We start from the raw sequence: 13566 nt of genomic DNA, 5'->3' as shown, positions 1-13566 counted from the left end.
GGGGGGGGGGCTTAAAATAAATAGAATTGCCTTCAATAAAATCATGAAGATAATGGTTTTGCATTGTATGGATTCTGAAAAGGAGAATTTTGACTTCTTTGAGTCAGTATTAAAGAACTTCTGAGAGCTAAGAGCAGTCCAAATGAAGCAAGTGAATATTAAAGAATGTCATTGCTCTTACAAATATCTACAGTTAATCCATGGTTTAAATCTTCAATTAAATTGCATCAGATAGAGTGCAAGTCATATTTTTGCTAAGTAGGGTTTTTTTTTGGAAACCAGAGAAAATAATAACATTTGGAAATAGACTATGTACTTTTTAAGAATGTTAATATTGTCTAATGTTTAATAAGATTTCAAATTATTTGTGGTCATTAATATCCGTTCAGGATATCCACAATCAGGTTTTTGTTTGAGACAGATCCCTACTGTTACAGGAGAGATTCATGAACAGGAAGTGAATGGAAGTGTTAGGGATAGTAGTAAAGTATTGGCTAATATTCTTAATGTTGTATAAAAAGCTTTTGGGTATCATAAATACCCCTTAGTGCCAAACTAAAAAGTGTCACCACTAGAAATTAAAGATTTACAAGGAAGTAAACCGTAGATGTTTTTTCTTTGAGGTCTTCTGTATCTTTTCACTTAGTATCTATACTGAAGTATTATGAACAATCTGTACTGAAGTATTATGAACAGTATATTTTACACCCAGATCAAAGAGTCCAGCTGCACAATTCTTATTTGATTTGGTAATATGAAAGAAGTATTATATTATTTTTATTAAGTGCAGAAAAACAGCCAGTGAAGAAAATCAAAACCAAATGGAAGCCAAAATTTGTTCCTCCAGCTAAGTTCAGTTTTGCTTCCCTCCTATTTTAAATTGGTAATGGTGTGGATTCTGTTACTTTGCTAAAGATGGATAAATGAAGAATCAGACAAGGACTTTTGTAAGCCTTTTGACTGCTATGCTGCTTTATTGAGGATTTAAGATAATTATTGGTATATATTTTACCAATGATTCCAGTATAACCTCTCTGTTGGCAAGTATGTCCTTTTCCTGAGCAGTTACGATGCCTGCTCAACTGAGTCTCATTTAAGAGTGTCTGTTGGATCAAAAGATTAGCTGAAATTCAAGAGTTGCATTTGCTAGGATTGGGGCAAAAATGCACTATAAATAATAAGAGTCTTGTCAGTAACAATTTACATTAGAATGGTGCTAAGATCTGTGTCTGGTTTAAATTCTGAAGAATTTCCTATGGAATAATATATTTCTGAGTTTGGGTATTTTTTTCCCTTTTACTGGAGGAAAGGGTGAGAATGACTAAAATATCCAAAGACTACTTTCAGTGTGATTCATTCACTTGGGAAATCTTAGCCTTAGCCTTACTCCTGTAGGCAGGATCTACTCTTTGGGAAGGAACATAAGAACAAACCACAAATATGGGAGTGGCATTAACTTGTCAAAAATCAAGGTGTGATTAATAATGTTTCTTTGAGTTAAGAATCCAAGAGAGACATGCAGCAGATCAAAGTTAAAATTCTCAGAAAAAATGGAAAAAAAAATACATATCTATATAACTTTTTAAAAAGGAGGGTGGAAAGACCTTGATGTTGAGCTATATTGTCTTCAAAAGTACCACTTCTGCTTCATAGCCTTTTACTAAAGATTCTAGGAAATAGACGCAAGGAAAACAGATACTTATGTGAAATTATTTTAAAAATCCAAAAATAATGCTGTCCTGCTTATTCAGATTACATTTAGATTGCTATGGATCCATTTCTTCCTCTGCTACTCTTCCAGTCTCTAAGAAAAAGTGCTGTCTCTGCTTCAGAAAAGGAGTAGAAAAACAACGTAGGTGTTTTTTTTCTTGACCATTTTAAAGCCTGGCTTTTGGAATGAGCATGTTAGAAAAATACAAAAATAATCAGAAGGAAAGAGGAAGACATTTTCTAAATAACAGAGAAACTTTTTAGTGAGATACTTTTCCCTATGAGAGAGCTGTAAAAATTTTATCTGCAGTGATGACTCTCTCAGAGTGAATGTCTATCACTTACCTAAAATGAAAGATTCCAAAAACATTGAGGCTTGTGTCTTACACAAATTTCAACACCTAGATAATTTGCTGAGCCAATGAAATTAAAACCAGACAAAATATCAAGATCTGACAGGCAAGGTCACTGGAATAAAATCAATTTATATAAATGCCCACGGAGACTGAAGTGGGTAAGAAAAGAGAAATTTGTTAAACTGTTTGCAAATTTGCAAGATTTAGAAAAACCCAGATTTTATTTGAGGGTGAAAAAATAAAGTATTTCATAAAAATAGTAAGCAGATATTTTTCAGTTGTAAGCATAAAAAAAGGATGCAAGACCTGTACATGCCTCGAGTCCTCCAAATACTGTTCCTGTTTCACTTGTATGTCAGTTAATTATTTGGATTGATTCTATTTCAAAATCTTATGTGCTTGTATCAGCCATGATAGGAACTGATGTAATTACTTAGTATTTCAGGAGTGTACTAATAATTGTTTCTTCTGTGCTGTTATTTGAATTTTATTCATAAATCTTAGATATTGTCAGGGGAAGTAAATAATTACTGCTTTGTGGCCAGCTTTGAAGACGTTCCTTATGTTTAGAATTGGTGTGTCATGTCTCTTAGAACAAAATAAGCATCTTGGGGAATAACTAAAAAGTCAAATTTTTAAAATGAAAGCATAAGTAAAAAAACCTACAAAACCCAATATAATTTTTTGTAGAGGTTAGGAGAAATCTTAGGCTATGTTATTTGGCAGAGGCAGAGAAACAGTCATCATGAGAAGATTTCATAGTGGTTTCCATTTTAAAATAGAATACATAAATGTGTATGTGTCCAGGACAAATATCAAAACATGAAACTATCATAGAATAAAATTGGGTATGGCTTAGGGTGTTTTTGTTTAATTTTGCTTTTAGCAAATTTCATTTAATGGTATTACTGAATGGAAAGATTTGTCAGAGTTCCCATTGTAGAGATAGTGGTTATCATTTGGAAAAGTTGCAATCTTCAGCTGTTACCCACTGTAACTGTCTTCTCTCCTTAGTCAATTAACTAGTAAGAATGCTATCTCCACAATATTCCTGTGCTTACATGGGATCCAGTTGTGCTTTTCACAAATAACACAAAACCCATGCACGCAAACTCCATCTTGTATTATCGAAATTTTCTTGAAACACATATTCTAGGACCTCTGACTCATTTTATTTTTTAGCAACTTGACATTATTACTATTTCCTTCAAATCCTGTTGTTTTTTTGATATATAGAGACTGAGTGAGTACTGCCAGTATTACTGGTATAGAAATGTGTTGTACACCAGTTTACTTGCATTTTTATTCTATCATGTGTTTCCATATGGTCCTCTGTCACCTTTAATTTATGAAGCACAAATTCTAAGCAAGATCAATGCTGCTTACAAACTCATGTTCTTTTCACTTGTTCTCTACAGTATAAATGTATGGTCATGTCTTAATGTTCTTTAGAAATAGAGAACACTTGAAAAATAATGATAAACCTTGCTTCCTAAAAGTTTGTTAATTAACCAATGATATTTCTGCATTCAGGTGTTCAAATGTCACTTAAATTCATAGAGAGGTATAAATTGGTTAGTAGCCAAACAAGTTCAGAAAATAAATACATAATGACACGAAAGAAAGTTATGGTTGAACAATAGATGCTGGCTCTCTTTTTGTAGACCTCTTTTTAGAATTACCATTGAGAGCAATTTCATCAATGTGTAAAGAAGAAATCAGCTCTTACATACATACTACAGAGACCATCTTGTACTTACCAGGCATACAATATTCTCTACTCAAGTATCTTCAGAAAGGCAAAACTCTCTTTCTAGCAAAGTAATACCCTTACTGTTGCAGCTAATGGATAAGTACAAAATAAAACAAAATAAACCAAATTCAGGATCTTGATTTGATTTAGAACGTGTTTTCAGTGTTACTTTTAACACATAAAATACATGAGTAAATGGGGCACAGTCATAGGATTTGGTTTTCATTTGCATCCAGCTGTTGTAACCTTTAGATAGGTTCCGTGCTTTCTTCTGTTAACACTGAGTAATTGCTCTCTATTTTGCACAGTTGCAAATTTTTTATGTTTTACATTTTTTAAATAAATCAAATTTGTTCTATTAGAAGGAAATTGTTCTCAGCAGTCATATCAGGTTAAAAAATCTTTCTAGGCCACAAAAAAGGTAAGTCTGTTAGTGGATGAAAGAATTCAGAATTATGTTTCTGCAGTTCATTTTTTCTGTTGATATAAAAAGATTGCAAATTATTCAGTCTAATGAGTTTCCTTTTTTCAGTAAAGTAAAATACTACCAGTAATAAATTTTAATAAATTAATATGCAAATAAATCTGGATGTGGTTGGAATATTAAATACTTTGAGGCTGTTGCAGTAAATAAAAATAAACTCAATGAGTTTTCTGCAAGCTCTTCAGGGGTTTTCTTGGGGGGGTGTCTTTGTTTTATATAGCGGTTTTGTTGGTTTTCTTCAGGCAATTTCATTTTAGGGTATTTCTGAATGGAAATACTTTGTAGAACTTAGTATAGCAGAGTTAAAGTCTTCTATGCATGTGTGGGAAGGGAAGGAACAGAATAGAAGCTCTATGTACGTTTCAGTTCACATCAGCTAGCTAACTAGGGAATCTAGAATGTTATAGCAGCTCATATGCATATGGAAAAATTGGGCTTAGATAAAGTTTTCTTTGGTCCTAAAATTATTTTCTTAAATAATGATATATTAATTTAAATTTTCTGATTTTTTTCATCAGTAGTTTTAGATCTCAAATTCACCATTTGATATCAACATACCGATTCCAAACCAGAAGTAAAGTGAAGTACCAATATCAAACCTAAATCCATCTTTCTGCCATCTTCAAAAAGAATTGTTGTGTCCATTTAATGATTCTGTTTTCAGTGTAATGTTCATATTTTTAGATCATGTTCCAATTTGGTTTAAATTGGAAAAGGATGCTGTTTTAAAGTCTTTGTTTATATAGAAAAATAGGCCATAATAGAATCATATGATAATAATACTAATGACCTTGGTTTTAATGTGCATGATATCTTTAATTTTACTTGATTATATACTGCGCAAAGAGTATACACAAAATATTATTCTATTGACAATATCTCAAGAGAGATTCTTCTCTTTAAAAATTTGGAATAACTTAAGAGGAGAAACTGTGTTGGCATTCATATAGGCAGAAGGTTTTCCATTTTCATTTTTTACATCTTTCTGCTCATGATGACACTAATATTTCAGTTTGGTTTGACTTTTTTTGAATATGTCTGTGAATGGGAGTTTATTCTGAAAGGTGATTATAATAAAATGGAATCTCCTTACTATTTTTGTTTGTTCATACCGTATTATGTTACTGGCTAATGTGTACTTCAAGGACTGTGAACTTTTGAATTATTTTTTTCATTGTTGTTGCTTTAAGTGTTCATAAAGCTTGTTTACCAGATCTTGTCTTCTCTGTCGCAAACCTTAAATCTTGCAGATAGTATGAAACGTTGTATTAAACATAACTGCTAAAGGAAGAATTGTGGACTGGCAAGTTTAGGATTAATATTATACTAAATATTTTGAAAGTAAGAGTGACAAAATTATAAGTACATATTTTGTTACATTTGTATGTATCAGTCTAGTTCTATGAGAAGCATGGACTAATACAGATCTTTCCTATCATTTGTAAAAAGTGTGCAATGCACAGCAGGGATTGATTTTAAAACCTGGAGCCATATACCAAATCAAAAAAAAATTTTAAGATCTGTAAAGTTTATTAGAAAATGTATATTCTGAACTCTTCTACTAAGATGTCATACAGAGTTCATCCAAAATCTTATTTTTACAGTGCAAGTGGAGCAGGGAGGGGGAAATGTTTTTCGTTACAATACTTAACATACATGTAATCATAACTCCTCTTGTTAGGGAATTAACATACATGTTATGAAACTCCTCTTGGCAAATTTTTGAAGTATTATAAATGACAAACTACCTGAAAAGAATCAACGTGTGTAGAGTTAAGTTAGGAGAAAAAAAAAAAAATCTCAGCATGTTTCAATGACTGGTTTAAGTACCCAAGGCAGATATATCTGGTTTTAGAAAATTACTTTCAGGTCTTCTGTCTTTTCACACCCTCTGGCTTTAATTGCTTTTATCATTGCTTCTACAATTTCTTCTAGAAATAATGCCTTTTAGCCCCACAGGGTGTCGTGGTTGCACAGTGACCATCTTTTATGAATACAGTGCTGCAGAAGCAGTAGAACAATTGAAGCCTATCAAATCATCTGAACATATAAATTTTGTCAAAAGTTCAGAGGATGTTTGTAGTCTTTTTTCTTCTGAGGGAAGGGAGAAGTCATACAGTGTCTAAACTTTCTGTTTCTTTTTCAATTTGGAATTCTCAAGAAAATTAATTCTACACTAGCAAACAGGTACAAAATATGTATGCATGTAGATAGGTAATTGACATCTGGTAAGAGGAAGTTACTAGACTTGGCACGTTAATCCTTTTCATTTGCTTATGTAGCTTTTTATATACCAGAAAGTCTTGCATCTGATTCTGTATCTTCAGTATATAGTTGAAATGACATAAACAGTTTCTGTGAAAATACATGGCTATTCATGAGATATGCCCTGAACAGAACGCAGCCTGTTCGCCTGGGATGTCTAAGATAACTGACAGAACAAGCAAAAACTATTAAAGTCAGACTTCTCAGAAGCAACTTTGTTAAACACAGTTCATGCAGTAGCTAAACACAAAGTGAGCTTAAGTATTGTACTCTGGCTCATCACACTTTCTAAAGGGAGGGGAGAGAATGCTTGCCTTTTGTCTTTTTTTATCTGATCAGGAACTCTGACTTTTAACAAGGTATTTACTATATTATGAATGTCTGGACTACCTTCTTTGGACGAATTATGAGGAGCTCAGTCTGAACACTAAGCTCAGCATTGCCAAGATGATCTGAGATACAGATCTGAAGCCTCTTCCATTTCCCTGCTGTCTGGAATCCTCTCTTCCTGTCAATCAAGCATCCTTTGAGTGTGGCTGATTTACACTTTCTTCTTCTTGCTTAGTACTGTGTCCAAATCCTGCTTGTGTTTCTAAATTCCTGTCTCCTCCCTCTTTTTTTTTTTTTTTTTTTTTTTTCAGTTCACAGCTCAGTTTCTTAAACCTACTTGTATTTGACTTCCCTGACAATCAAATATACTCATCATCTTCCTTTCCCCTAAAAAGTTATTAAACATAATTGCCATTATAATTTACATTCCTATAACTTTACATGGCAAATAACTTATTTCAAATTTAATCATTTGCTCCTTGTTTTATTTTGCTATGGTCCTATCTTTAATGAACTGTACAGTACAGCCTCTTGTACCTTACCTGTGCTCAGCTTTGATTTAGTTTACCTTTTTAGCTGTTTATCTTTGAATTGCCTTTTACACACTTTTTGTCATTGGGTTTTGTTCTGCTACTTGTATACAGATTGCCTGCACTGAAATTAATAGCATTTAAATCATTGCCCTTTTCAAATATGTCTCCAGATTGTGGCTGTAACTATTGTTAGGATCTGAAAGAATAGAAGGAGAATTATTCAAATACTTTTAGTTTACAAATACCATCATTAATGCATAGGTTCCTAGTTATAGTTCTCTGAATTGCAACTAGAATACTTATTATTTAATGTTGGTTGTCTGTTAGTCTTATTAATATTACTGGTAATTACTGCATATCCTTTATGTTAAGACCACAGCGGTAAGACTATTGGAAAAACTCAAAATTTTAAAAATAGATAGAATTCTTAAGATTTGTATTTCAAATAAAGTTTGTGCTCCTACTTTTTGTTAGTGCTCTTAGAAATGTTTTCTAATGTTTTGTTTAGTAACTATGTATGCAGAACAGTAGAATCCATTTTCTAATATACATAATTTGCTATAAAACTGCGTGAATCTAGGAGTCTCAAATAAGACCTATTTTTCCATTCATATCAGTATCTTCAGTAATGTCTTGGTATGCGGAACTAGCTCTGTGAACATTAAGTACTGAGAAATTACAATATTGTAGAACTGCAGTGTGATCTTCATAAACCATGAAATAGTTTAAAATTGATGTCCTGAAATTTAGTAAAACTAAGTATAAAGTCCCAACATTAGGAACTCTGAAATGTATGTAAATGAGATATAATGGAAAATGTTTTTTTTTTACTCGAGAAATTTAAAGTTTATAAAAAGCACATAAGGAAAACATCAAGTGAGGTGTTCTGATGGGGGGTGGGGTGCGGAGCTAACCTGTTTTTTTTCCTTTTGATTCAGAAAAATAGTTCCTGTTGCCATTATTTTTTCTGAACAGTATTTAAATTTCTGGAAGGTCTCACATATATATATATATATATATATATATATATATATATATATAAATAAAGAAAAATGGCTTCTATGGTTCTAAAGAATCATCACTTTCAATAATTAATCCTAAAGTCGTTATACTGACCTCTAGTATAGTTGATCTGTGGTACAAAATATATTATTAATTCATCTGTTGGGGTGCAGGGGAGGGGGGAACGGAGAGTGAAAAAGATCAATTCCCAAACACTAAAGCTAGCTTGTGATAAAGTTATGTTTCAGCTATGGTGACAAGCAGGTGTACTCTGAGTCATGAGTAGTTTTCACAGAGAAACGTGTATGGCCTGCCAAAACAGAGTACTCTGCTTTCTACAAAATTAGCCCTTGCAGAAGAGGACAAGGCATGTGCTCAGATTTGGTCCTGTAACTCATGATGTCTCCAGAAGTATGCCAGCACTACTTGAAGTCATTACATAACACTTGTGTTGTCTTACATAGATTTCTTTAATTCTTGTTTGTTATTGGATAAAGAATTTTTAAAAATACTGTTTTACATAGATAAGACTATCTTCCCAGTTACAATATTGGAAAAATTGTTGCTGGGGTAAAGTGATGGAGTTTATTAATACCTACATCAAGGTGCAATTGTTTTGCCATCAGTTATTTTTTACTTCACCTCTGTAGTTTTCAAGCTGAGTTTACATTCCATCAAGTGATGGCATATTGCTTTGGAACTTGCTATATTTTTAGCCTTCTATTTCGTCCCTTTGTTTTGCTGGTAGAGCCACAGAATGTAAATGGAGTATCTCAGGGGGATCTTTGGAGAGCTTACCATTCATTGCTTTGAAATTGAAAAGTATGTGTCAGAACTCCCTCTTCCCTGCTGATCTAGGAGACTTCATTATATGTCAACCCTAGTGTTAGCAGTTCCTCGGTTGAGAAATTACTGAATTTTCCTTTGGGATTTATCAGGAAGACTGACTCTTTGAGCTAGGAGGCTGACCTGAGATGCTAAGTTATTATCTAGGATCACTTTTATTAAGGATGGTAGGATCACATAGGTTGTGAAAGACCTTAGGATGTCGCTAGTCTAGCCCCCTGCTCAAGTAGGGTTGGTTTTGAGGTCAGACAGATTGCCCCGGACTTTAGCCATGTGGATCTTCACACCCTTTAAGATCAGAGGCTAGGCAACCTTGCTTGGCTGTCCTCAGAGTAAAAAAACCTTTATTTCCTGTCTGAACCTCTCTTGTTTCAGCTTACATGAGTTACCCTTTGTCCTCGTGCCATACACCACTATGAAGAGCATGGCTTTTACCTTGATATGCTTCTCATAGGTACTGGGGGCTGCAGTTAGGCACCTCCAAAGCCTTCCCTTCTCCAAACTGATGAAGCCAAGCTTCCCCAGGTTCTCCCCACAGGGAAAGTACTCCAGCCTTGACCATCTTGGCAGCCCCTGCTGAGCTCCCTCCAGTTAGATGATGTCTCTCATTCATTGAGACGACCAAAACTGGATGCAGTCTTGACTGTCACCTGTAAATCCATTTGCTCAAAATGTCATCTGAATTGCAGGTTAAACAAAATTATGTTGACTGCCTTTCATTAATAGGGCTTGACTTCCTGCAACAATGCTGTGGTCATTGTTCCCTTGCCGTTGAAAATGTCTTGCTTTGCAGTGGAAGTTTTTCATGCTTCGTAACAATAAAGTAGTTATTTTTAAACACCACCACACAGTTTATGTAATGTTTCTGTCAGTTCCACCATTACAGCTGTGTGGCGGGAACCCCATGTCATGGTGCAGATTGGTGCAATGCCTAGAATTTTCTGCATCAGTCAGATTTCAGGATTCTATAAAAATTAATCTCTTTTTTGCTTGTTTTGTAACTTTATGACACTTGGAACATTCAGGATGAAATAATCTAGTCTTTCTGCTAAAATATAATTTCATAAGCAATAATATGGCAGAGCAGGGCAGAAAACTTTTAACTTTCCAGAATGATTGCATGTAGGAAACTGTTATCTTGGAAATATCTTTCTCTGGTATTTTAACTTTTAAATTACATCTGTTTAAAAAACAGTATTAATATTGGGTTTTTAAAAAAAAATAAAAAAATTTATAGGAATTGTTTTCTTCATGGTACATACAGCTACCTAAGTTAAAAGATAAACATATTATTCCCCATTTCCCAGAGGCTCCAGAAATGCAAGATCATGATTTTGTGAAAGTCTTTATTGTTTACAGTGATACAAAAAAGTGTAAAATATTTAGGAAACTTATTTTTTTCATTGACAGCTGTGTGCTGGATATGTGTCATTTGAGATCATTAAGAAAATTCTTGAATTCATAAATGGATGCACAGAATCCTTTTACCTCCTTTGTCAAAAATAAAACAAAAAAAGGCATTCTCATTTTTCAAATACCGTGCCGTGTGCAAACTTCTATCGTGGAATCTGACTTCATCTTTTTCTTCCCCAAACGCAGTTAATCAAAATACATATAGTAGTTTCTTCTGTTTAAAGCTGTAGCTGCGGTTTCCGACAAATATGAGCTTTACAGAAAGAAACTTAGGTCTTTTTGTATAAAGAGATAAGGGATGCAGCGATGGGTGTCATCAGCAATTCCTCAGGATTTTTTGGATTTAGTTAAGTTATTCATAGACCTCCCTTAAATGACTTTGAAATCAAGATATTCAAAGAACAGAAATGTGTGAAGAATTGGAAGCCTTGAAGAATGTCGTTCAGTCTTTGTAGGAAGATACAGGTCTCTGTCCATCCAGGCTTCAATCACAACAGCCCACTGTTTGCATACATAACTTATCATAACAACCCATAAAGTACAAATTGCATTTTTCTAAATGGTAGAGGGAAACATTCAGGTTATTCCATGGCCATTTCTCTTGAGAATATATTCTCATTTATTTGGTGAACAGTGTAAGGGGATCGTTTAATTCTAAAATTCTGATAGTATTCATTTTCTGCAGATGTGTGACAGGTGTGTAAGTGTTGTCCTAAATTTTTTACCTTTTGCAGAGTTTTCATATTTAAAGCTGTAATTACGTATTAATAGAATTGTTTTCAGAGGGGTTTTATGTATCACAGTTCTGAAATTTAGTCTTTGGGATAGATCACACTTGTGTAATTCTCTTCTTGCTGAGAAGAGGAGCTTTACAGTTGTGTAGCAATGGAATTTAGGGCAGGTGCATAAACATACCAGTGCTCCTAGATGTAGAATGAATGTGTAGTGCAAAAATATACATTTATTGAAGAAGGTGCATTGTCTTTCTAATAATAGTGTTCCCAAATATTTTATTTATCTTTTCTGGACTACATATTTTTATATATATACACACACAATTTTTTTAATAGATATAGATATAGATATTCTCCCACTATATACAGAAGGACCATTAAGTGGGGTATATAGGAGGTAAATCTATTGCTTGGGTCTGCCATATTACTTTTCACAGAAAAAAAATAGGCAATATTCAAATTTGGTTTTGTAGTAAATTCAATAATAGAATAACAAGATTTGCTTAAATAGGACTTCAGTACTAGAAAAAGTAGGATTGAGAGAAAGAAGCCTTACGTGCTGTCATTCGTCATAAAAGTAAAGAAATTTGACATGGTAAATGAACGTGCTACCAGATAATATGAAGTAATTTACAGGTAGCAATTTACTCCGTAGTCCTGATTAGATATGGAAGTGCTGAATTCATATTTTCCTTCAGGTGCTTGTGCTATAAAATCAGAGTTTCCTTTCATTAAAAGAACATGTAAAACTCTGTAATTAATGGAACTATGTTAATCAAGGAAAAAAGTGGCTGCGGAATAGCAATATATTCAAATAAAGGAGGCAGTGGACGCTAACCAGTTTGTATCTTCAAAAATTGCTACAACTGTACAAATCAAAATTGTATCATTAAAGAGAAAAGTTATAACACACTTTAAGAAAAGAAATATGTATGAAATACTCTTAAGCAACCGGTGCATAAGTGTATCTAGACATGTTTTATGTATTAATTGAAAATTGGGGAGCATTGCCTGAATTTTAGAATTGCAGAAAGCAAACTTCTTACATGAGAGCAAATTACAAATCCAATTGATTTTTAAAAAGCTTCCTCATTTATAAATGTATAAATGCAATAGCAACATGATTCTGGACACTTAGAAGACCATAAGCAGGATTTGAATGACGAGGTGCCTAATTTATTTATTTTTTTCCTTCATTTACGCAGACATTAAAAAACTATGGTTTGTGGCCATCTAGTGGTGAATCCATTTTAAATACACTAGCATTGTTTACAATTTTGATAAACCAATCCTCTAGCTTTGCTGTGCAAAACTGAATTACAAAACAGTTTTGAGGAAAAAATAATCCTGTATTTCTTTTTCTCTTTTGCACTAGTAGTATTTTTTTACAGGAGGATAACATCTGTGAAGGTCATTTCCTTCTTTCCTTTTGTTTGTATTTCTCTAAGACAAAGCAATTTTTGATGTTAGTTTCTTTTTAGCAGACAATTTTAACGTGTCGGGCTTTTCCATTTTTATTCTGTAATTTTTTTTAAATGTTCAAATTCTTAGTAGTAAAGTAATAAATTTATTTCTTAAGCAGAAATTTATAAATTTTGTAAATTATATGTTTTCAATATAATTTCAAAATACTCTCTAAAGTATCTTTGAAGTATACATCAATTCTAAAAGTAATTCATATTCCTTAGTATCTGTGTCTCACGAGAAATTTGACAGACAATATGCTGGCTCTCCTTATTACTAAATTGCCTTAGTAGTAACTTTTTTCTAGTATTTTTCTCTTGAGAAATGATTTTAAAATGTCATGGGGAAATTATCCTATCACAAGTGGAAGGGATTAATATAAGCATCAATAGGAAACAGTGTAGTAGAACAACTATGGCAATTCACATCTTGAATGAGTCTACATGGTTTGTGAGACCTGGTGGACTTCTAACATATGCTAAGTCCCTATACAAATGAAAACCTGAAATTTTGTTTGTATTAAAGAAATAATACATTAAGCTTATTATTAGCAGATGTAAGCATTTGTATTTCTTGCTTTCACTAGATTATAGCAAAAATCAGAAAATTTGGTGGTACTAGTTATTGGGTTTTTCCTTAATTGAGAAATGGGCTGTAAAAAGGTTTTTATAATGGT

At 33.1% G+C, this 13566-nt stretch overlaps 1 protein-coding gene across 8 annotated transcripts in view; it reads left to right on the top strand.

The window, feature by feature from the left end:
- Positions 1 to 13566, top strand: part of CEP170 (centrosomal protein 170) — a 100636-nt gene that overhangs the window by 49080 nt on the left and 37990 nt on the right. The gene's annotated exons all lie outside the window — the stretch shown is intronic.

This window comes from Athene cunicularia, assembly GCF_003259725.1.
Source record: "Athene cunicularia isolate RWA chromosome 3 unlocalized genomic scaffold, athCun1 chr3_part1, whole genome shotgun sequence".
In the NCBI taxonomy this organism is placed as follows: Eukaryota; Metazoa; Chordata; class Aves; order Strigiformes; family Strigidae; genus Athene; species Athene cunicularia.
The sequence above is the reverse complement of the archived record's forward strand: the minus strand, read 5'-3'. Positions and strand labels throughout refer to the sequence as shown.